The 23,735-nt window shown below is 40.6% G+C and overlaps 1 pseudogene; it reads left to right on the forward strand.

Moving 5' to 3' along the window:
• The first annotated feature begins 328 nt into the window (after positions 1 to 328).
• Positions 329 to 1,616, forward strand: LOC123621893 (annotated as a pseudogene).
• Positions 1,617 to 23,735: the final 22,119 nt, after the last annotated feature.

Consider the following 23,735-nt stretch of genomic DNA (forward strand, 5'->3'; position numbering starts at 1 on the left):
CTACTTCTTCTCATTTGGTCTTTCTAGAAATTAAAGTTCTCCTCTGGGCTCTTCCAAAACATAGGCATTTATTGTCTTCTGAAAGAAGGAACTCTTGATGATGTTGACCATTTTTAAAGAAGGTAACAGTGTGAATCACCTCACTTAGATGGGAGACAGTAATGTGAATCAAATATCCATTGCCATCAATGACTTCGTCTGGAATGAGGAAGTATTGTTAAGTTCAAATAAAATTCTTGAGACCTCACTGGCTTAACGCTGACCCCAGTGTCTGCAGCACCCTCTGCTTCTTTCCTTAACGATGAGATCCGATGGCCAGAGATTCACCATGTCTGTTTTCAAGGTTCGTGCCAGAAAGATCTTTGAGTCTTATGGGAATCCCACTGTTGCAGTTGATCTCTGCACCTCAAAAGGTGTCTTCAGAGGGGTTGTGCCCACGGGTGCCTCTGCTGGAATCTGTGAGGGCCTAGAGCTCCTTGCTGTATGGGAAAAGGCATTTGAAAGGCTGTTGAGCACATCAATAAAACCATTGCACCTGCCCTGGTTAGTAAGAAACCGAGGGTCATGTAACAGGAGAAGATGACAAGCTAATGATCGAGATGGATGAATAGAAAATAAATCTAAGTTTGGTGCAAACGCCATTCTTGGGGTATCTCTTGCTGTCTGCAAAGCTGGTGACATAGAGAAGGGGGTCCCCCTTTACCACCCCATCACTGACTTGGTTGGCAACTCTGAACCTATCCTGCCAGTCCCGGCTTTCAGTGTCATCAACAGTGGTTCTCGTGCTGGCAACAAGCTGTCCATACAGGAGTTTATGGTCCCCTCAAACCCCGTCACAGCAGCAAACTGCAGGGAAGCCACACGCATTGGAGTGGAGGTTCACCACAACCTAAAGAACGTCATCAAGGAGAAATATGGGAAAGATGCCACCTATATGGGACAAAGGCATGTTTGCACCTAACATCCAGGAGAATAAAGAAGCCCCACCACTGCTGACGAGTGTGACTGGGAGAGCTGGCTGTGCTGATAGGTGGCCATGGGCAAGGACAGAGCTGCCTCTGAGTCCGTCAGGGAAGTATAACCTGGACTTCCAGTCTCCTGATGACCGAGGCAGGTACATCACACCTGCCCAGCTGGCTGACCTATACAAGTGCTTCATCAAGGACCACCCAGTTGTGTCTATCAAAGACCCCTTTGACCAAGATAACTGGGGAGCTTGGCAGAAGTTCACGGCTGGTGCAGGGATCCAGGTGAGGGGGACAACCTCACAGTGACCAACCCAAAACAGATTGCCAAGGCCATGACCCAGAAATTGTGCGACTGCCTCCTGCTCAGAGTGGACCAGATCGGCTCCATGACCGTGACTGAGTCCCTTCAGGTGTGCACACTGGCACAGTCCCAGGGTTGGGGCGTCATGATGTCCCATCATTCTGGAGAGTCTGGTGTCACCTTCATCGCGGACCTGGAGGCCAGGCTCTGCACTGGACAGATCAAGACCGGTGCACCTAGCCTATCTGAGCATGTGGCCAAGCACCATCAGCTTCTCAGAATTGAGGAGAAGCTGGGCAACAAGGCTGTTTGCAGGCAAGAACCCCAGAAGCCCCCTGGCCAAGTAAGCAGTGGGCAGGCAAGCCCCTGAACCCCTCAGGGGTCAGCTAATTAGACCCCTCTCCTCATATCAGCACTACTACCCCCCAACCCTGACAAATACTTGCAGGTGTTTCTGGTGGTTAGTGCCCCTCGCCCACTTCTATGGCATTCTCACTGCTTCCTCAGAACTTCTACAGAAGCAAAGCTTGACAAACATAGCTCTGCAATCATGTATTAGGCCCAAACCATTGTTTTTCACTTTGCTTTCCACTCAGTGGCTAGAGCCACGGTACCTGAAGTGTAATCTCCAAGGTGGCCACAGGCAAGATCCCCAGTGGTCTTGTGTGCAAAATAAAAAGCCTCAGTGACCCACGACAAAAAAATTAAAATAATAAATAATAAAATTCTTAAGCCTAGGTCATTGCAGAAAATTGAACAGTATTTGTCTAGTATAGAAGTTACAAATGTTTTTTTGTATTAGTAATTCAAAATAAATTGAAGAATAGAAAGTCATAGCTGAATGCCACTAATTATAGAAGTTACAAAAGAGTTTACAAGAATACTTGTCATTTGCTTGCACTTACTGAAATCAATGACTTCTGCCAGTGATTCTTGACACAGACTATCTACCTGCATAAGAGGCAGGTGATGGTGACAAAAGAAAATAAGAACAAAGCCCTACAGGGTGCCTGATGGGAGAATTGGTAGGATGATTTGGATGCGAAGAGGGAGGATGTTCCAGGGGAGAGAAGGGGAAATGAGTGTTCGGGGACAATCAAAGCATATACAGCCAGCTGATTAACTTGAGCTAGGAGGACTTCCTGCTACATACAGCATGGAGTATAGATCCTCCCACGTCAAAGGCAGAACTGTACCTCCTTAGTATTCTAGAAGAGTGTCTGCACATCACTTTTCTGGGTCCTGGGGGAGGGAGACAGGCACAGGAGAAAATTCATTTAAGTATATGACTTAAAATGAAGTGCATTTGGCTAATGAGTAAGCAGCTGTTTGGTTAAGCAAATGACTCATACTGGGGTATTTATAGAGCACAACTATTTTTCAAGCCTGTACAAATTTAAAGGAAAAAAAAGTCTCCCTACAATTCAAAAGCAGATGTTGCTGCATTTATGAAAAAAGAGAACTACTGAACAGTAAACCTCGCTTCAGGTGGATCAATGTATCTATTAAAACATATGTTAGTTTTCCTAAGAAGTACTATACTTCTTTTCATTGAACAGGAACATTTATAGATTGCTTATTTTGTGCATTGTTCTATGTTTAAAAGAATGTATGACAAAGGCCTGGCCTTTAAGGAGTAAAGTCTGATAGGAAGTTACATATGCCAAAAATATATAGCTAATAATGAAAAGCAAGTTTTAAAAATGACAACCCTGGGAGTGCCATGGGCTGTAATTAGCATAGCTTTTTATTTGCTTATAACTTAATAGCTAATATTTTTTTAGAGCTTAGTGCAGGCCAGGCATGGAACATTGAAAGCCTCTTGTTATAAAAGCATGTATTCTAGAGAGTTTAAAATGGAACTAAAAACAGTCTCATAAATCACATCAAGAAGGGAGGGATGGCTGTGTCTTTGGAGCATCCCATTCGGCCCAGAGGTGCTTGTTAATCAAGATGGAAAAGGAATCAGGATATGTCAGAGAAGCTCAAGGAGGCAGATCCATCTAGCTGATGTCTCTGAACAGGATTCACACAGGACCTCGATGTGAATTTGGCTTTGAAGAATGGGTAAGATGGGACACATGGAAGGATTTTCAAGAAGGGAAAATGTCTCGAGCAAAAACAATGGGGTAGAAATAAGAGACAGTCGCTCCTCACCAACTGAATACAAAGTGTGCTCAGGATCAGTAAATAAGCCCGTCGGAGTGGGGGACACATGCAGGGGATGACGGGCAGCGAGGGTGGTCAGGAATCAGAGATTATTAATAGTATTTCAGGGCCTTCAGGGCAGGCTGAATTCTGTGGGCAGGAGAAAGGCTGGAAGACAGGCGTGGATTAGTAGGGAAAAGATTAATCTGGGCTGGTGCAACGTGCGTGGCAGCAAGTTAAGACGAGGGGCAGTTAGGAGTTGACTGTGTCCTGGCCTCGGACAAAGGCGCAGTAGGACTCCACTGAGGTGGAGGCAGAGAGAAAGCCAAGGAAGAGCAAGGAAAGGGGATGACCGCTTAGCTATGCGAAGTGTCATAAAAGAAAATTAAAGATGGCGTTAGAACCTCCAGCCCAGGCAATGGGATGAAAGTGACAAGAGTAAATCTGTCCCATCAGAGGAGGAATCATTCTGGACACACTGAGCTTACGGTGGCCTCAGGACAAACAAGTGAAACACAGTCTTGCACAGACAGCTAACAATGTAGAACTGGCACTTGGTAGTAAGTGGGGACTTGGGGTATCTGTGTGAACAATCTAGCACAGGTGCAACATGGGATACTCGGAGTGATAAGGTCTCTGAGAGATGTTAGGACAAAAGCGTCCTGAGTTGGGGAGACAGGTGAAGGGCACATGAAGGCATGTTGGTTTGCTCGGGTCACCATACCAAGGCACCACAGACTAGGGAGCTTAAAGGACAGAAATTGATTTCCTCACCATTCTGGAGGCTGAAGTTCAACATCAAGGTGTCCGCAGGGTTGGTTCCTTCTGAGGCCTCTCTCCTTGGCTTGCAGATGGCCACGTTCTCCCTGTGTCTTCACCCGGTCTTCCTTTTGTGTGCGTCTCTTTCCTAATCTCTTCTTATAAGGACACCAGTCAGCTTGGACTAGGGCATGCCCTAATGACCTCATTTTACCTGAATTACCTCTTTAAAGGCTCTAGCTCCAAATACACTTACATTCTGAGGCAGTAAGGGTTAGGGACTCAATATAGAATTTGGGGGGACATGGTTCAACCCAGAGGAGATGGTGAGAAAACGCACAAATGGGAAGAGAACGAGCATTAAAGCTTTAGCAGAAGCCAACAACCAGAGAATCATTAATACTCTCCTCTTTCTGTTTGCCTGTCAAGTGGCACCCGGGCTGACATTCTCCCAGATCTTGCCCACTAAAGCATCTCACACTGTGTAGTAAATAACACTCCAAAGTTAATTGTTCACGTCATATCTTGCCCATTCCGTGTACTGTGGGAGAATAGTGCTGGCATCCAGCCAAAAGGGACCCCAAGAAAGCACACGTGTGTACACACATGTGCCAAATTAGCTGAGGAGCAGAAATGACGTGGAGCCAGGGTGACTTGTGGAAGTAATTTTTTTTAACGCCAATGAAATCTGCATCCTAAAAGCAAGCTGAAAGCCACAGTGCGAAATGGTTGAGCTACTGTAGCCTTTGTCTGATGATTTTCTGATTTTTTCCTCTTTCAAAAGACTACAAACTGGAGAAGTTTCAGAAGGTTTTCCATTCAGTGAGGATCTTTTTTTTCCATCTGTCCCCAGGAGCCTGTCTTTCTCTTCTTTCTATTATTTCTGACCAAATAGGGCTCTCTAGGCCTTTCTTTTTCTTCAGAATTTCAGATCACCTGGCCTTCCCTATCTCTGCCTGAAGTCGCAGGTCCATGTTCCCATGGAGATTCTGTCATCTCTTCAAACTACTTAAACCTTAGAGTGGGCTAATGATTTATTTCCCCATTCTGGTAAGTTTTACAAGTGCTTCTTTCATAATGGAAGAGTCTTTTTTTTTTTTTGAAGTTAGGGAATTTAGACTTTTTGTTCTTAGAAGGAGGGTGGAGTGCGAGGAATGCCATAATCTTACATGATGGTGTTAATCATTCGTTGCTCGGTTTATATTCTTTTACAGGTTAACTCTTGTATTCAGTTTCAAAAGAGAACCCAAAGCATTTTTTTTTGTAACCTAATTATGTGTCAGGTAAACTCTGGTACTCAAGATGGCTCATTTTATATGTTACTTTGTGGGAAATAGATTCTCACCCCCCAGTAACCAGCTGGTGTGAACTTGGCAAGCAACATGTCCTTTCTGGGTCTTAGCTGCCTCATCTGTTAAAATCAAAGACTGACACATTGCTAAATACATCAGGAAAATGTGTTCTATTGGGGGACTGTTGAACTTAGGGTCCTGTTAGAACATACAAATAAACTTGTCCTTATAGCATTGGTGTGAGATTAAATGGGTACCAGGCATAAAGTCAATTCAAGAAGTGGCAACTATCAAGATTATCATGATTGCATCTGAGCCTTCAGCAATTTCTGACTCACAAAACTGTGAGAAATAAAAGTGATGGTTGTCATAAGCCAAAAAAAAAAATTATCATTATTAATTCAAGGTATCTTTTGCCTTTTCTTACTGGATATCCCATAAATTCTTACAATACTATATTAATGAGTAACAGAAACAGATATACTTAAAAATTTTCCCTGAGATCTCAAATAAGGAAAGATAAGCCTAAAAAGCAAATATTCTTCTGTATTCCTTTGACTTGTAAAAAAAACCCTTTAAAAATTCCTCTAATAAATATGCATTCTAATATTTTCTACAAGTAAATTTTATAAGAACCCATATTCCTGATATGTTATTTAATTCTTTAGATATAAACACCAGTGATTCCATTTTACTCTTTAGTCATCATAGTAAAGTTTTAGTAATTATGGAACACTGCCTTTGAGAAAAAAATTTAAAAATAAATCTCATAAGATACATAAACAATGAGGGTTCTTGTCTTCATCTTTCACTGTTCCATCACATTCTCAAAGCAAATGAATAAGTAATTATTAATCACCTAAACTCTGCAAGACACTGTGCTAGCATGCTGTAGATATGCCAAGAAGTCCCAAATGGGCTGTTTACCATCACTGAGCTTCCAGGCCAGGTGGAGAGAAAAGACACAATGACAAGGGGAAGAAGGGATTTAGATGGAATGAATGTCTTAAGGGCCTACTGTGCGTCAGGGTCGTAGTTAACAAGAACATATCATAGGCTGGTCCATTAAGACCTCACCACATCTCCAAGAGATAACTGACATTAACCCCATCAATGTTCAGAGAAAGTAAATTACCAGCACCAAATCCCAGGTCTGCCTGCCCCACTCTAAAAGCTTGTGTATTTTCTATATTATAATGCCCGTCATGAAAAGTTAAATAGTAGCCAAAAACATAATCATATAAAGAACAGTCAAGATAACTACAAAAGGGTTGTCAATAAGACAATAGCAATGAAAAGTATATGTCTTAGGAGATCAGAGGAGGGAAGAATTGTTAGATTAGGGTAATCAAGGAAATTCCTACAAAATATAACCTGACATTATATGTCATATATATAACACATATGGTACGGTATACCACAAATCCTTTATTATCCAGTTCAAGCCATCCTGGGACACCCAGAAAAATATACAATCAGTCCTTTATTTCACTCTTAAGCATTTTATTCCAGCCTATACAGAATCTGAAGGCCACTGGAGATTTAGGGAGAGTTTTCTCTCCTGGTCAACTCATTCTCTGAGCTGTTCCCAGGCCCCCGTCCTTCCTCATAGAGCCTTCAGGAGACCACGTGCTGCTCCTTTGCCTTGGTAAAGCACAGTCCCCGGGGGCCCTTCTCTTCCTTCCCTCTCCCTGTGATCTCTAAATCCTTATGCAACTTCTAACTCCCTCACCCAAAGCCCTGCCTCTTTTGGTGCACGACCCCAGCAGGAGTTGTCATAGGTCTCCACCATGCCTGAGTCCTGGCTGGCGGGGAGGAGGACAGAAGCCTCAGAGGGCAGCATCAGAAAGACACTCACATTTCTCGCCTTGGGAATACGGGTCTTCTGTAACCAGTTCCCCCTGTGCTGAGTTTTGCCGAAGTGTGTCCATTTCCTTGCCGACTTCCAGTCATATCACAAAAGGTGACAGAGGAGGAAGTCGGCGGGGTGGGAGGGAACCAAACGTTCTCCAAACAACTATCACCTGAGTCTTTTAAATGATGCTCTGATTTAATAAATACAAGACATTTTTCCCCCATAAACACCCTGCATTCTGCCCATCCAAAATACAGGCCTTTTGTAGACAGGCATTTCTAATTTTTAAATTTTCTTATAATTTGAAGTTCCGCCGTTTTCAATGCATTTGTTAAATGAGCATCCTTTACAAATGGGAATCTATGTCAAAATGAACTAAGATCTTATCTTTAAAAAGGAACCTTAGAGAGTAAGTCCAAGAGTTCCATTGTATGACATGGTGACTATAGGGTAACTGTAGTTAATAACCATGCATTGTATACTTCAAAATTGCTATGAGGTTGGATTTTAAGTGTTACCACCACAACGAAATGGTATGTGAGATGATGTAGATGTTAATTAGCTTGATTTAGCCATTCAAAACATGTTGTGCACCATAAAGATATACAATATTTGTCAAGTTAAAAAACAAGTCATGTTTTTAGCAAGTAACCTGAGAAAGTGGACAGTAGTAAGCATATGGACGTACTATGTGGACTCTAGAGAAAGAACAATGCAGCGAAAATTGCTGAGTTTTTGTTTGTTTGTTTATTTTTTGTTTTGTTTTGTGAGAGGACCAAGAAAGATATGTGGTCCTAACACCTGTACATCTAATACAAAGCTCAATTATTCTGCTGGAAATTAGAAAAACACCCTTTCTTTTGCAAACACATTTAAATCACATTGAACAAAATTACCTTGGGCAAAGATGAAAATCCCACCTCATTTTGGACAGAAATTATTATAACGCCATAAGCACTTCCTGCCCTGCTCCTCAGGCACAGCTCTGAAACCTGCTTTCTCTCCTCTGGCAAAGTCTTTCTCATCTAGCTGATGTTAAAAGCTGGGCCGCTGCTCACAGGCCCCGCCACCGCTAATTAGCCAAGTCTCCGCTGAGGCTGTGCATGCCGCCTCCGGACGGGTGGTGATGCCGGAGATCAGACCCTTTCTACCTTTCCTTTCCTCCCCTCCTTGTCATCTCTACCTCTCTCATTATTTCCCTTTTAATTTTATTTTTAATTGACAAATAATAATTGTGTGTATTCATGGTGCACAATGTGATGTTTTGATCTATGTATACATTATTGGAAGATTTGATGAAGCTAATTAACATATCCATCACCTCACCGATTTATCATTTTTGTGTGGAGAGAGTGTTAAACATCTAGTTTAGCTATTTTGAAATACACAATACATTGTTATTAACTGTGGTCACCATGCAGTGCACTAGATCACTAAAACTTATTTCTCCAGTCTAACTGAAACTTTGTATCCTTTGATCAACATTTTCCCTTTCCCCACTCCTTCCCCCAGCCTCTGAAAAACATCTTTCTACTCTGTTTCTAAGAGATCAGCTTTTTTAGATTCCACATATAGTTGAGATCATACGGTATAGGCATGCATTGCTTAAGGACAGGGATGCATTCTGAGAAATGCATAAGGCGATTTCATTGTGCAAACACCATAGAGTGTACTTACACACACTTAGATGGTAGAACCTACTACACACCTAGGCTGTGTGCTTTAGCCTATTACTCCCAGGCTACAAACCTATCCAACATGTTACCTAACTGAATGCTGGAGGCAATTGTAACACAATGGTATTTGTATATCTAAACATAGAAAGGGTCCAGTAGAAATATGGTATTATAATCTTACAGACCACAGTTGTATATGCCGTTGGTTGCTGACTGAAGCATCATTATGTCTCACATGACTATAGTTGTCTTCGTTTGCCTTATTTCACTTAGCATAATGTCCTCCATGTCCATCCATGTTGTCACAAATGACAGAATTTTCTTTTTTAAGGCTATATAGTATTCCGTTGTGTATATATACCATATTTTATTTATTCATTCCTCCATCCATTGGTGGACATTTAAGTATATCTTTCATTATTCAGTGTAACGAGAGAAGGAGATTGTTCTTATACTTTCTACATACCCTTCATTTAACCCTACTTGTAAAACTTTGATAATGTTCTTCCCTCTCCTGTGCCTCTGTCCATCAAAATCCATCCCAGACACCATAGTAAATTACAATGGGAGAGAAGCTAAGTGTGCACTATCAAGCCATAAGAAAACTTGGGGGGAAAAATGGAATAGTCTTCTAGAGTGGGAAGAGCTTTTAGGCTTTGGAACAATAGAAGAAACCATAAAAGTGGGAATCAATATAATTGATTACCTAGCATTTTAGTATTTTAATATGGCTTACTAATAAATAAAATGAAAAGCTTTTTAACAAAAAGCTATAAAAAATCAGCAGATTGTGTGTCAAGACAATTTTAAAAGAGAAAATATAGTGACTAAAAAACCATATAGAGACATGTTAACAATCTAACCTCCCTAGTAATTTAAAAGAAATGCAAGTTTAAATCATGAAATACAATTTTTTTCCCTATTAGCAGATTTTTTAATGATATGACCTAATCTCTGATGAGGGTATGATGAGAATAGGACCTTTATACCTTGCTGATAACATTATAATTTAATACAGATCTTTTGAAAAACAATTTATCTCATATATTTAATGGCAAAAATGGATTCATGTGTTTGACTCAATGATTTCATTATAGAAAATTATCCTAAGAAAATAATATAAAATATAGAAAGTTATAAATACAAAGACATTCAGCATCAAATTATTTTCCAAATTAAAAAAAAATGAACAGAGCAATTTTCTGATGCCATAGGTATAGATAAAAAAAATTACAGAGTCTTCATAGTAGCAATGAAGAAAATTAGTACTATATAAAAAATATGCATCATGGAACAGAAAATACCAGAAGAAAAGTATAATAATGGTATGCTAGGATGGTGAGAATTATGGGTGATATTTATTTTATTTTTTCATTCTCTGCATTTTGTATAATGCATTTTTATTTTGGTAAAATATGCATAACATAAAATGTACTATTTTGACCACTTTTTAAGTGTAGAGTTCAGTGGCATTAAGTACATTCACATCATCGTATAACCATCACCACCATCGATCTCCAGAACTTTTCATCTTACCAAACTGAAACTCTGCACCTATTAAACACAGACTTCCCCACCCCGCCTCCCAACCCCTGCTAACCACTATTCTTCTGTCTCTGTGAATTTGGCTCCGCCAGGCACCCCATATAAACTGAATCATGCAATATTTGTCCTTTTGTGACTGACTTATTTCATTTTGCACAGTGTCTTCAAGGTTCATCCACGTTGTAGCCTGTGTCAGACTGTCCCACCTTTTTAAGGCTGAATGAGATTCTACTGTATGTGTGCATCACATTTTGTATCCACTCATCCATCAGGGGGCACCTGGGTTGCTTCCACTTTTTGACTACTGTGAATAATGTTGCTAGGAAGAGCAAAAATATCTGTTTGAGTCCCTGCTTTCAGTTCTTTTGGGTATATACCCCTAGTGGGATTTCTGGACCATATGGTAATTCTGTGTTTAATTTTTTGAGCAATAATCAAGATGTTTTCCGCAATGACTGCATAAGCAGTACACAAGGGTTTCAATTTCTCCACATTCTTGCCAACACTTGTTTTCTGTTTTTTGATAATAGCCATCCTAATGGGTATGAACTGGTATTTCATTATGGTTTTGATTTGCATTTCCCTAACGATTAGTGATGTTGGGCATCTTTTCACATATTTATTGACCATTTGCATATTTTGTTTGGAGAAATGTCCATTCAAGTCCTTTGCCCATTTTTAATAAGGATGTTTGTTTTGTTGTTGTTGAGTTGTATAAAGTGTTTGTTTTGTGTACATATTTATATATATGTTTTATTTTTAATTGACATAAAAATATATAACATAAAATTTAACTGCCTCAGACACGTTATGGAAACATGTTTGAGTATAAATAACTGAGAAGAAAGAAGATAGAATGAATCAACCAGAGAACTAGAGAGAGTTATATATAAACACACATATATACACATACGCATATCTGAATATAGGTAGATATATGTGTATATATATATCAGTTTATATAGATATAAACTGATTAGTGATATAATTTTGTTTTTATATACCTTGAGCTATTGTATTTTTCATATGTTTGGGATTCAGACACTCAAAAAAATTTAAAACAAGGCAAACTGTAGTATTTTTAATGAACCCCCCCACATATATACATACACATACATACACACACACACACACATCCTTGAAAACTGAAAACTTGAACATTGCAGGATTGTCATAGTTGGACACCATTAAATGACCAAAGCTGTTTTTGGCCTCCTGATGAAAACCCAAGAAAAGAGACTTTCCTTAGTTATCTTGTAGGGTCCTGGTTCAACAAGACCAGTACTTTTTAATTGTGTAAAAGCCTGGTTTTCAAGGTGTTTTTGTTTTTGTTTTTTGGCTCCTCAAAATCCACTAAAGTTGTCACAGTCTTGGAAACCATTAGAGAACAAAATTTTCTAAATCTATAGCCACGATACTCTCCAAAACAACCAGCTAGGAATTCTCTCTGAATACACTGATGATTTCTTACCTTACCCTTAGTAGAGTGATGATTTGTTACCTTACCCTCAGCTTACCAAAGGATGAGTGGACAAGAAAGTCTTAAAAAGTGAGTCTTGGAGCAATATTTTTCAAAATGCAGTCTGCAAGCACTTGGGGGTGGGTGATAGCAATGGATTAGTCATCCCAATACTTCGTTAGAAAAAAATGAAAGAATATAATAGGCCAAATGCATGGGATTTATTGATAAAACTTGTTTCAGACAGATATACACACAAATATATACAACATGTATGTCATATATATGTTTTATTATGTATATATTTACCTACATTGGTCTTGATGTAAAACGTATTGTTACTGTCAGTAGCAATCAAGAAGAAATCTTAAGCCACTGATTTAGAGGACTTAGTTCTAAACTAAGGGAGAGCAGTTAGGATGAAAAGAACTCCTGCCTCTGGATAGAAATAATAGCAACCACCATCACAAGCTCGTCAACAACTTACTCCACAATTCTTGCCAGAGTCTGGTTCATATTCTGGGCCAATTCTACAGACCGAAATCTGGGTGGAGAAAAGCAACCTTGGGTTATGTTGTAGCTACTGAGAGAAGGCAGGTGGGAACAGCTGTTTTGGTGGCAGGAACCTGGGGCAGATGTGAGGTGCTGGAGGGGGCAGATGTGGAGTCCAAGGCTACTACAACTGTCTCAATGCTTGATTAGGACATAAACCTGCATTCCAGCACTTCCTACCTGAGGAAGTAAAGGTATAGCTTGACTAGAGACTAGGACAGAAGCTGACTTTGTGGGCCTAGGGTGCAGGACTCCTAGGGACCTCTGAGCAAGGGAGTGGGCTTGTATTCAAGTCTTGAATCCCAATTGACATTAAAGTGGATTTTAGTTCAATTAAGGGGGGAAACCTTTCATTTGCACATGTTTAACCATAATACTAATACCAAGATACCTCTAATACGATTTAATAGTAAAATATTCTTGGTTCTAGATTTTGTACCTGTTTGAAGGGTAACTGATTTAAAACCCAGGAGTGAAAAGTGTATTACTATTTCACAGTCCAATAACAGGGCAAGATGTTTATCTTTTTCTTTGTTTTTCTTTATTTTTTAGATTTTCTAAAATGTGTCCCACTTGATTTGTGCCACTTGATTAGTCCAATATTTCTCCCTCATCTCATATATGTTCCTCTTACAACTTTGCTATAATTTGTAGCACTGACGTTTGTTGTGAAATAGCTTTGACAGTGTATTTGAGTTAAAGTACAATGTTCATTATCAAGGCACTCTTTCTTTGGAGGACTTTTTATTATTATTGCTACATAATTGATCCTAATGGTTCCAACAAGAACACTGAGACAAAGTTGTACTTTTTTTAAGCTGTCATATTGTCTTAGAGCTCTGGGGTTTGAAAAAATACAAAGAAGTCATCTCATTTATTCTCTATGAGATTTAAAACTAAAGCTCTGATCATTTAGCCAAAATAAAATTCAGTGAAATCATATAGAGAAGGGAAAGAAGAGTAAATTGCATAAGTACAATGGTATTCAATGCCTCTTAAATTCTGCATTTTCATTTTTGTAATATGTTTGCTTCATCCTGCTCTGGAAAACTGTGTTCTGTTGCTCTACCTACAAAAACAAACATTAATCAAACTTACCATTATTATTAAGCACTGATTAAACGCCCACATCCTAACACAACAAATCTGCTGACTGCTGTACGTGGGCCTTCCATCCTAACACACAGGCAAGACTGATAGACTTAAGAAGGCCTTTTATCAAAAGTATTTAATCCTAGAGTCTTTCCCTTTACATATGCTATTCATGAAAGGCCCTTTACACAAAACACATTAAAAAAATCAAATAAACATCATTTTTGGATAGAGCCTCCTTAGCTGCAAGCTGACAGACATAGAATAGTTGACAGAAGGAAGCTGGCACTCTCTATTAAGGCCAATAATTTTGATTTTGCATAAATTTGTGAATACTCACTGCTAAAATAACCTGAAGAGCTGCATCTGTGCTCATTTCTTTGGTAGAATTTTTTAAAGAACAGATTGAAATCGTGAAAATTTTATAACTTGGGCCATAGTACTCTTTTTCTGCAAGTGTGTATCTCTTATAATTTAGGTCCTGGACCACTCTCTTCTTTCTATGTGCATCTTTTTTGTTTTGAGAGAAAGCACCCTGCTGATCTCTTTAATATTCTTTTCTCATGGCTGGAATGTGTTAGCGGCATAACACACTCAATCAGGTACTAATTGGGTAAAATGTGCAACAGGGTATTTTGTAAATAACGTGGGTTATTTACACATAATATGAGACCTCATTGTGCTTCTCTGCCATTTAGTCTTCAAGAAAATGTGACTAGAGGTTATATTTCTTTTTAGGTGAGATTTACTGTGTATGTTAATTGACCACATGATAATTAGTAAGATTTTTAATATACCTCTGTAAAAATAGAATGCTGTAAAATTTGGCATATGTAAATTAAAATATTTTGACCTGGAGAACGGAACCACCTTAATCTTCAATTTTTTTCTTCTAAACTTTGTCACAGTAGGAAATTAAGTAATCATGATTTTCTTTGAATACTGTTAAAGAGAATAGCATTTCTCTTTTAAAACATACTCCCTATCCTCCCAGTGTTGTTCATTGATTAGTTAACGTCTTTCCCCCTTTTTGTCTCATTGGTCTCCTGCCACCTGCAACATATGTCTTTTAAAAGAAAGTTGGATGAAGAATGCTGTGTGATTTTTCTTACAAAAAAATAAATAAATCAATCAGGCCAGGTGAGGTAGCTCTCGCCTGTAATCCCAGCACTCTGGGAGGCCCAGGCAGAAGGATGGCTTAAGGGCAGGAGTTCAAGTGCAAGACCAGCCTGAGCAAGAGTGAGACCCTGTCTCTAGTGAAAATACAAAACATTGGTTGGGTGTGGTGGCGGTGGCTGTAGTCCCAGCTACTCGTCAGGCTGAGGCAGGAGGATCGCTTGAGCCCAGGAGTTGGAGGCTGCAGTGAGCTACGATGATGAGGCCACTGTACTCGAGCCTGGGGGGACAGAGCAAGACTCTGTCTCAAAAAAAAAAAAACAGTTGTTTTGTTTGTTACCAGTTTCCCTTTATTATTTTCCCTCTTGTCAATTATTTTGATTGTTAGCTCTCTAAAGTTTGGCAGGGGGAAGGAACTAAAAATAAACCTCCCTTACATAGTATTACCTACTGACTGTCCCAGTAAAAGTTTGGTTGGGTATGATGATTTAGTTTTAGGGAAAGGCATTTTCTTTGAATTTCAATTATCTCTACTTGTTCTAGATAATATTTGCACAAATAATTGAATATTGGTTCTAAATCATCCTCCAAATGTTGCTATATTCTTTCTGAAACTTCATCAAACTATTATGTGTGTGTTGAAGGCCAGGAATATAAATATAATGATGTTAACATGTTAACTATTTAAAGCTGCCATGGTGGTCCTAGTTGGGTAAAGAGATCATACACAATATGTTTTTATGTAACTTTCTGTACTGTCAAGGTTTCTTTAAGGTGTATGTTCAGCCTCTTTGTTCAGCAAATCTCAGTTGAGTGGCTGCCAGGAGCCAGGGACATGCTGGTGGTTAATGAAGGTAGAAGGAGAACAAGGCAGACAAGTGCTAGAAATTTTGCGCCATGAAATAAGAGGTTGAAATCAACAGCTTCTTAAAAATGATGTGAAATTGAGATAAGATTTAGCTTTTCCTTTTAAGATGAAAGAGCTTCTTAGCATGTTTAAGTACAGAAGGAAAGATACTAACGGACGGTGAAGGGTTTAAGATGGAGGAGGAGGAGGAGGAGGAGGAGGAGGAGGAGGAAGGGGAAGGGTGCAGTGGACTTACGCTTAGATCAGAGCAGTTAAAGCTCCTTCATCTAAACATGATCAAAGGTGGAAAGATGTGATGGAGTTAGGAACGTTTTCAGGATTAGTGTCAGGAAGTTTTTCCAATAACTTATTTTATCTCTGAAAAATAAGCAGCAAGATTATCTGCTGGTAGCGATAAGCAAATAGGCAAATGAAATGTTCAAAACAGCTGCTGGGAGAAGGTGAGGGAGGATGTTTTCCTGACACGGTAAATGTGGGCTTGTCATCCATTCATTCTGTATCTGTGTATACTGGGACCGATCTGCAGAGTTGGGTGATTTTCTCGGGAGCCCTCAACAGTTTTACTTATATAATGGAAATAAATAAATCTCAAAAATTTTTGTAGACTCAAATCCCCTTTAAGCCAAAATAACCAAGCATGAGAATGATTGATACTCCCAATACTTCTATATTTTACACTTTCTCTAGAGATACTATCACTTTAAAATGGAGCTGAAATGAGAGAACGCTCCAGGTGACGGCCTTACCAGTGGTTTTCAACTTAAGCTTTCATCACAGTCACTTTGGAGGGCTTGTTAAAGCTCAGATTTCTGGGCCCAATCTCTAGAGTTTGGGATTCTGTAGGTGTAGGGTGGGGCCCTACAATTTACATTTCCAGCAAGTTCCCAGGTTCTGCTGAGGCCATTGGTTGGGATACCAAACCTTGAGAATCACTGTTCTAAATAAAATTCTGCAACACCGGGATTAATGTCTCTGCAGTGGTTAGAATCCCTGCAAGCTCATCAGTTCATGACCTATTTCTCAGTCATTGCTGATTCCCCCAGTGCCTACCGCAGTGCCTGGCACATAATCGGCACCCAATACCTGTCTTGAGGAAGGAAGGTAAACCTGTATTTATTGAATGCCTCTATGCATATGGCAGGTGCACTCTCTCCACCAAGGTAGACAGGCACTTACATATACACAAAGATATTAAAATGTAAATATTAGTCACTTAGCACTTTGAGCTAGTTTTCTAGCCCTTCCTAGGGTGGTGAGGGAAAGCACCTTACCTCCTGGTTTCCCCTCTGTTTCACTGGCCGCTTCCCTTAGAAACTCCTTGTTTCTTCTCCTCCTCTCCTGGACATTGAATTCCCCAGGGAGTCTCTTCCTAATTGCCTTCCCTTCTATCCCTAGATGATCTCATCTCCTCCCAGGGATTTGGGTAATACCAGTGTGTGATGTCACCCAAATTGTTATCTCCAGCTCAGACGTCACCTCTCAGCTCCGTACTCGTTGATCCAACTTCCAGCTGGGCATTTTCACTTGAACATCTCAGATGCATCCCAAATGTAACAGGTCTACAACAGAATCCTCGTTTGCCTCAAAGCTACTTCTCTCCAGTCTTTCCTGTCTCAGTAGATACCATCACCATGCACCAGTCACGCAGGCCAAAAACTTAGGCATCATCTTGGCTTTCTTTCATGTGCTAACTTCCCACAAATTTATTTGATAAGTTTTCACTCCAAAACCGTTTCTAGTGCAGGCTCTTTGTACCACTTCATCCGCTGCAAGCACAATTGAAACCACCTTTTCTCATCCCCTACTCCATGGCAATAGTTTCAGAACTCATCTCTCAGTTCCTACTCTCACCACCAGTGGTCCATCCTCTACTGCACAGCTGGAGTGATTTTGTTTTAGGGTGAATCAGATCCTAACAGTTCTCTGATTATAACCTGCCAAAGCTTCCCCCCACAAATGGAACCAAATCCAAACTTCTTACCAGGGCATATAGGGCACCTACCTCTCTGCCCTCATCTCCTACCACTTCCCTACCCATCCAGCCCCACGAAATTTCAGCCCCCCTGGTGCCCTTTCCCCCTCTTGAACATAATAATCTTCTCCTGCCTCTGAGCTTTCACCCTTTATAGATGCTGTTCCCTCTGCATATCGTGCTCTTTCCCGACATTACCCAAAGCGTCATTCTTTTTCCCATTTTTACTTTCTTCAGGGAACTTATTCCTTGAAATTATTAATATCATGTACTTATTTGTTTAAATATTTGTCTGTATCTCACAACTAGATAGTTAACTCCAAGCAGGCAGGGATTTTGTGTCTTCATCGCTGGATCCCTGTTATTTAGAACAATATTCGGAAGGTAGTACAGACACACACACAAGCATGTTGTTGAGAGGGTGAACGTTGAATCTATTGTTCTTTCTACAACACCACATTGATGCCTCTTTAGGTATTATTTCACCATTTGATTAGAATTTACTTCCATATCTAGATAATAGATTGTTCCTATCAGTGATAAATTCATATGTTCAAATCTTTCTTTCTTGAATCCCAAACCCAATAATTCCAAAAACAAATGCTTGGGATGCTTAACAGAAGTCTCATGCCATTGTCTTTAGGTTGTCCTTAATATTTGTTTTGAGTCCGCACTATAGATTATGGTTTTAACTCAACATAAACCCCTTGTTATTTTTTCAAAATGTTAGAAACAAGATCAAGTTTTTCATTCAGGTCCTCTGGAATATTCTAGATGGACTCTAACTTGAGAATTAGCAGAAGTTCTGTTAACCTGAAGCCCTACCTCAAATATATTTAACAGTGATTATATGCTTCGTGGTGGTGTTCAGCATTTTGTGTTCCCAATTAGGTCACAGAAAAGACATAAAGTGAATCCATGCCTCTAGCTATTTACAAAGACATCTTTTCCCCGTTTAAATTCTATTATTGTAGCATTAAAAAACATCAGGAATCTCCCTTTAGCCAGGTGCTTAGGATTTGCAATATCCTTCTACTGTGCTTCAAATTTGGAGTTCACGTAAATTTGGTTACATTTCCTACCATGGCTAGTTACGTCTCTTAGTAGAATCTTTTATAAGCATGCAGGAGTGAGAGCAAAATTTGCTCATCCCATTCCAAACCAAGGTGCCAGTGCCGTGTTTCCAGGGCAGACTCCCTTCGTTCACAGGTTTGCACTTTCCTCTTCTCGTGTTTATGTGCCACCTCTGGAAAGCCCTTGCCTGATTAGAGCTTCCACTGGTTAAAACATGCCTTGTATCCTAGCAACTCCTGAAACACTAGGTTGTACTATCGCTCCATTAGGCCGTGGCGAAGGGAAGTTTATCAAGCTTCTTTTTGATGATACGTCCTTTTCCTTCAAGGCCCTTCATCATGAGCCCCACTCTGCATCGGTGGCTTTCCGGCCACCAGCACTGTTTCCCCAGGGGCTTTCATCCACGGTGTGAGGACACCCATCTATTTCCTGAGCCCCGTGTGCCTTCCCCAGCATTGTTCACGCTGTCACCCAACTATTGGACACGTAAACAGCCCAGGGACACCCCAAGCTCCACAAATCCAAAACCAAACGCATCAGCTTGCTACCACCACTGACATGTCCATTCAGACTCTTTTCTTTTTGTGTGGTATTCGCACGAAAATAGGACGATGATTGGCCCATTTTCCCAAGCTGGAAACAGTGAAATTTATCCTGAGCCTTTTTCTGCCTTTCTACCCGTGATAAATTGATCCCTAAATCACATAAATTCTGCCAAAGAAATTACCTCTGGTCTGACTTCTGTCTGCCCTGCTCCTTTTTAAGAATGTAACTTATCACACTCTTTTGTGTTTTGTGGGGAGATTTGAGAATGGATGGGGAATCTATATACATATTCAGGTCATCGTCTTAACCCACTCTTCCTAATTTTATCTTAGGAATGTGTCCTGCAGAGGTGTAAAGCAAGAGAAATATATCTCAAGCCACATATGCAATTTTAACTCCTCTGGTAGCCGCATTATAGAAGTAAAAAGAAACAAGTAAAATTAGCTTTCAGACTATATTTAAGCCAATGCATCCAAAATATTAAAATTAAAATTTCAAACTGTAATTAATATGAAAAATTATTATTAACATATTTTATATTCCTTTTTCTTTGTTCAAAGTCTTTAAAATCAAGTTCTCACTGGCCACATGTAGCTGGTGGGCATCATACCAGGTAGCCTAGATGTAGGGGGTGAGCTAGAATGGAGCTTAAAGGATATGCCTACAGCCTCAGTGAGAGACAAGGGGATATGTCAGGGTACTGGCAATGAAAACAAAGAATCAATCCATGATCATGCTAAAAATATAAAAGGAGAGAACTTACATGTAAGGCAGATGGAATCCAACTGAGCATAAAATCACATAAAAGAAAAACCACAGCCCAGAATACACAGAAGAGAAAAGACCTTCAAGGGTAAAGAAAAAAAGGAAAAACCACAATGCACTAGAGAAGCTCACAGGCAGACTGGTCAAGAAAGGGCCCTGGGTACCAGAGGCTGGGAAGGGTCATGGGGAGGGAGGGATGAAGTGGTTGATAGAGTTAGATAGAATGATAGAATGATACATAGATAGTTAGATAGAATGATAGAATGATACATAGATAGTTAGAATGATAGAATGATACATAGTTAGATAGTTAGATAGAATGATCTTTGACAGCACAACAAAGTGACTATAACCAACAATACGTTAGGGTATACTTTAAAATAGCTAAAACACTGGAATTGGAATGTTCCTAACACAAAGAAGTGATAAATGCCTGAGGTGGCGGATACCTCAATTACCCAGACTTGATTAATTCACATTGTATGCTTGTATCAAACATCACATGTACCCTATAAATATATACAACTATTATGTACCCATAAGAGTTAAAAATAAAATTTTTTAAAAGATGTTTTAAAACTTAAAAATAAAAAAGAAAGGGCCCTGGGGCAAGTGTGTCGGTAGGAAGAGCAAGGAGCACCTCATCCTCATGTGCCCATGAGCCCAGGCAGCTGCCCAGACTTTTCTTCAGGCTAATGGCCCAAGAACTACTCCCTTAGCAAAGGAAAGCTCTTCTGCCAGTCTGTCTGTCTTGCAAGAAGCAGAGTAGAACCTGTGGGAAATGAAATGGGGCCTTTGGAGCTGGAATTGGCCCCAGGTTGAGCTCTGAGTGTGTATACTGAAACAGGACTCTAACAAGAGAGGCCAAGAATGCCATGCTCCAGGTAAGAAAAATCCCCTCCACCACCCCCCAAAGCAAGGCTGATCCTGCTCTCCCCACAATTATAAAAGGCAGGCTGCAGAGATCAGAATTTACATTAATAGAAACCAACCACATTTCTTATTTGGATTGAGCAAATTAAGTCTTCAATCTAGTCCTTCAACATAAATAAGTATGAACAGATAACCAGGAACCACCAGACTTGGAAAGAAAACCAACATCTTCTAGAAAGAGCATCAAATTCAACAAACTGAAGAAATAACTATCCCCAAGGAAATACTGTCCATAGAAAAAAGCAAAGACAACTTTCAAATAAGCCAATAAAGTCAATTATTATTCTCAAATATTAAAAAAAAAAAAGAACAAGTCACTCTTTTTTAAGTTCCTGGGAGATACACACTCTCAGTCCAGAGAAGAATGAATGCAGCTAAAAGAATAAATGTTGTGGATGGACTCTCAAAAATATCATGTAAACAAGCATAGAGATGGGAAGAGTGAGAAGAGCTAAGATATTTAGGACTGAAGGGTCAAGCCAAACCTCAAACATCTGTCTCACAGGAGTTTCAGAAGAAAAGAACAAAAACTTTTTTGAAGAGAGAAAACACTGAGCAAATTAAAAGAAAATTTCCCTGAACTGAAGGACACAGCATGGTATATTTTCAGAATATTTAGATGTAAATAAATGCATGACTATGTAAAAGGTTCCAGGCTGCAGGAAGAGGTGAACACAGATTACCTACAAAGAAAGAAGCAGGTAGAACCAGACATTTCATCAGTGATTGATTCCACACACCAGCAGTCCTTGGATCAATCCTCCCAAGTGCTCCAGGAAAATGAATACTAGTTTGTATCTAGTTCAAACTCAAATTTAATGTGAAAAAATGAACAGTGTTTTGGACAGAGTTTACCAGATGATGTGTTTTCTGAGAGAATAACTAGGGAATATATTTCAGCAAATGAATTCAAAAAAGAAGAGGAAATACAGGTATTACAAATGATAGCAAACAAAAAAAAAATTCTTACCACTAAGGTCTAAATGCCTGATTGTATATATTTTTTTAAATATCAAAAAAAATTCCAGATATTTTTGAAAATCAATACCCTAGAGTATTATCTTATTCTAAGAAGTATCAAAGTGTGATACATGACCTGTTAACACACAGCAATGAAATCTTTTATTGTATGTGACTTAGAGTCCAAAAATCTGACCAATCACATTTGAATCCTTCATCCAGTTTTCCTGGGCCACTGCCCTGAGCCCTGCTTTAGAAGACCCCACTATGGCTTTGCTCACAGTAGCATGATGAGTCTGCAAGGCCCCCAAAGTCCATGCTTCCCCTCACTCCACCTGTGGGCTGTGTACCTGCAATGCTATAATTCCCAGTCGAATGGCCGCAAACCCACTTCCAAGGCCTCCAAGCTCTTCCCTGGGTCTGCTCTCCCATGGCCAGCCAGGCGTCAATGTGTGAGCTCCTTAGCATGAAGGATGGCCGAGGGGTACAGTTTTGCCAAGAGCCGGGAGTTATGGACAGAGCTTGGACACACTGCAGGTGCCACTCATGGCATGGGATGGATCCAGGTGTGGGAAGAGAAATGAGTGAAGTCACAGGCTGGGGCCTTTCATTTGTGATCCTGTCCTATGTTCCAAAAATGTCAGTGACTAGCCTGCCTTTGTCTGTGACAAAGCAAGAAAGACAAGGAGGGAAGAGAGAATTCAATAGAGAAAGAAGTGAGGTTGAAAGTTGGCATAAGAAAAAAGCCATCCAGACGTAGCAATTGGAGGAGGAAGAGGGGGAAGCTCTCGGAGGAAGTGTTGAGGATTTTCTGCAGTATCAGAAACCCCAGTTAAAAGTGGCCTAAACAATGTGCATGTTTATTGTCGCAGGAGAGAGGCCTCGGGATGGTTCCTTTCAGTGGCTCAGTGACATCCTCAGTAATCCGGCTTCCTTCCACCTCTCCTTTCCCTGTCTGACCCTAGCATGCAGCTTGACCGCTATGGCCTGCTTCCCCCGGGGGCTCAGGATGCCCCCGTAGTTCTGAGTGATGCACAATGTCTGGAAGCAGGGAAAGAACAAGCCTGTCTCATGTCCCTTTTTCAGAGTAAGAAAAGCTCCTAGAAGCTTCCTGTTAGGCCCCCAGACCTCACTTGCCAGACCCATTGCTGGCCAAAGGAAGTGCATTTCCCGTTTGCCAGGACTGGCGAGGTCAGCTGTGGAACTGGTGGAGCGGCCCAGCCAGCCCTGACCACGGGCCACCTGGACACGGAAGGGAACTGGGGCCCTGGCAGCAGAAGACAGCGGCCGGGCTGTGGCGCAGGCACCTGCGGGGGGCAAGGCTGGGGCGCCGAGGACTGAACACAGAGCAGCGCTTCCCTGGTGTGGTTCCCCGACCGGCAACATCAGCCTCACCTGGGAACTTACTAGAAATGCAGAGTCCCTGGCTTCACCCCGGATCTCTGGGATCAGGCACCCTGGAGCTGAGAACCACTGCCTCTCCCCAGCCCCCGTCCCTTAGGGGTTACAGTAAGAGGAGTCGACGCAGGAGAAGCAAGGGGAGGACAAGACGCAGCTGAGAAAGCAGCCTAGGCGGGAAGGAAAGAGTCCTCAGCAACATCAAGCGCAGTGAAAGGGCCTAAGTTTTATTTAAAGAGCTCATCCGGAACAGGAAATTGAGAAATGAAACTTAAAGTGGTTGCAATTGAAGTGAATGGTTTTCAAGGGAGGGCTGTGCATGTTTCATGGCAGAGAAAAAGAATCCATTGGAAAATTAAAGACGCTGGAAGTAAAGTAAGACTCAGGGGAGACTTTTCCTGGGGCCTGCGGTGGGGAGACGTTAGAGCCTTTCTCCCCGGTACATTAACGCTCGCC

The sequence above is a fragment of the Lemur catta genome, chromosome 16, assembly GCF_020740605.2.
Source record: "Lemur catta isolate mLemCat1 chromosome 16, mLemCat1.pri, whole genome shotgun sequence".
In the NCBI taxonomy this organism is placed as follows: domain Eukaryota; kingdom Metazoa; phylum Chordata; class Mammalia; order Primates; family Lemuridae; genus Lemur; species Lemur catta.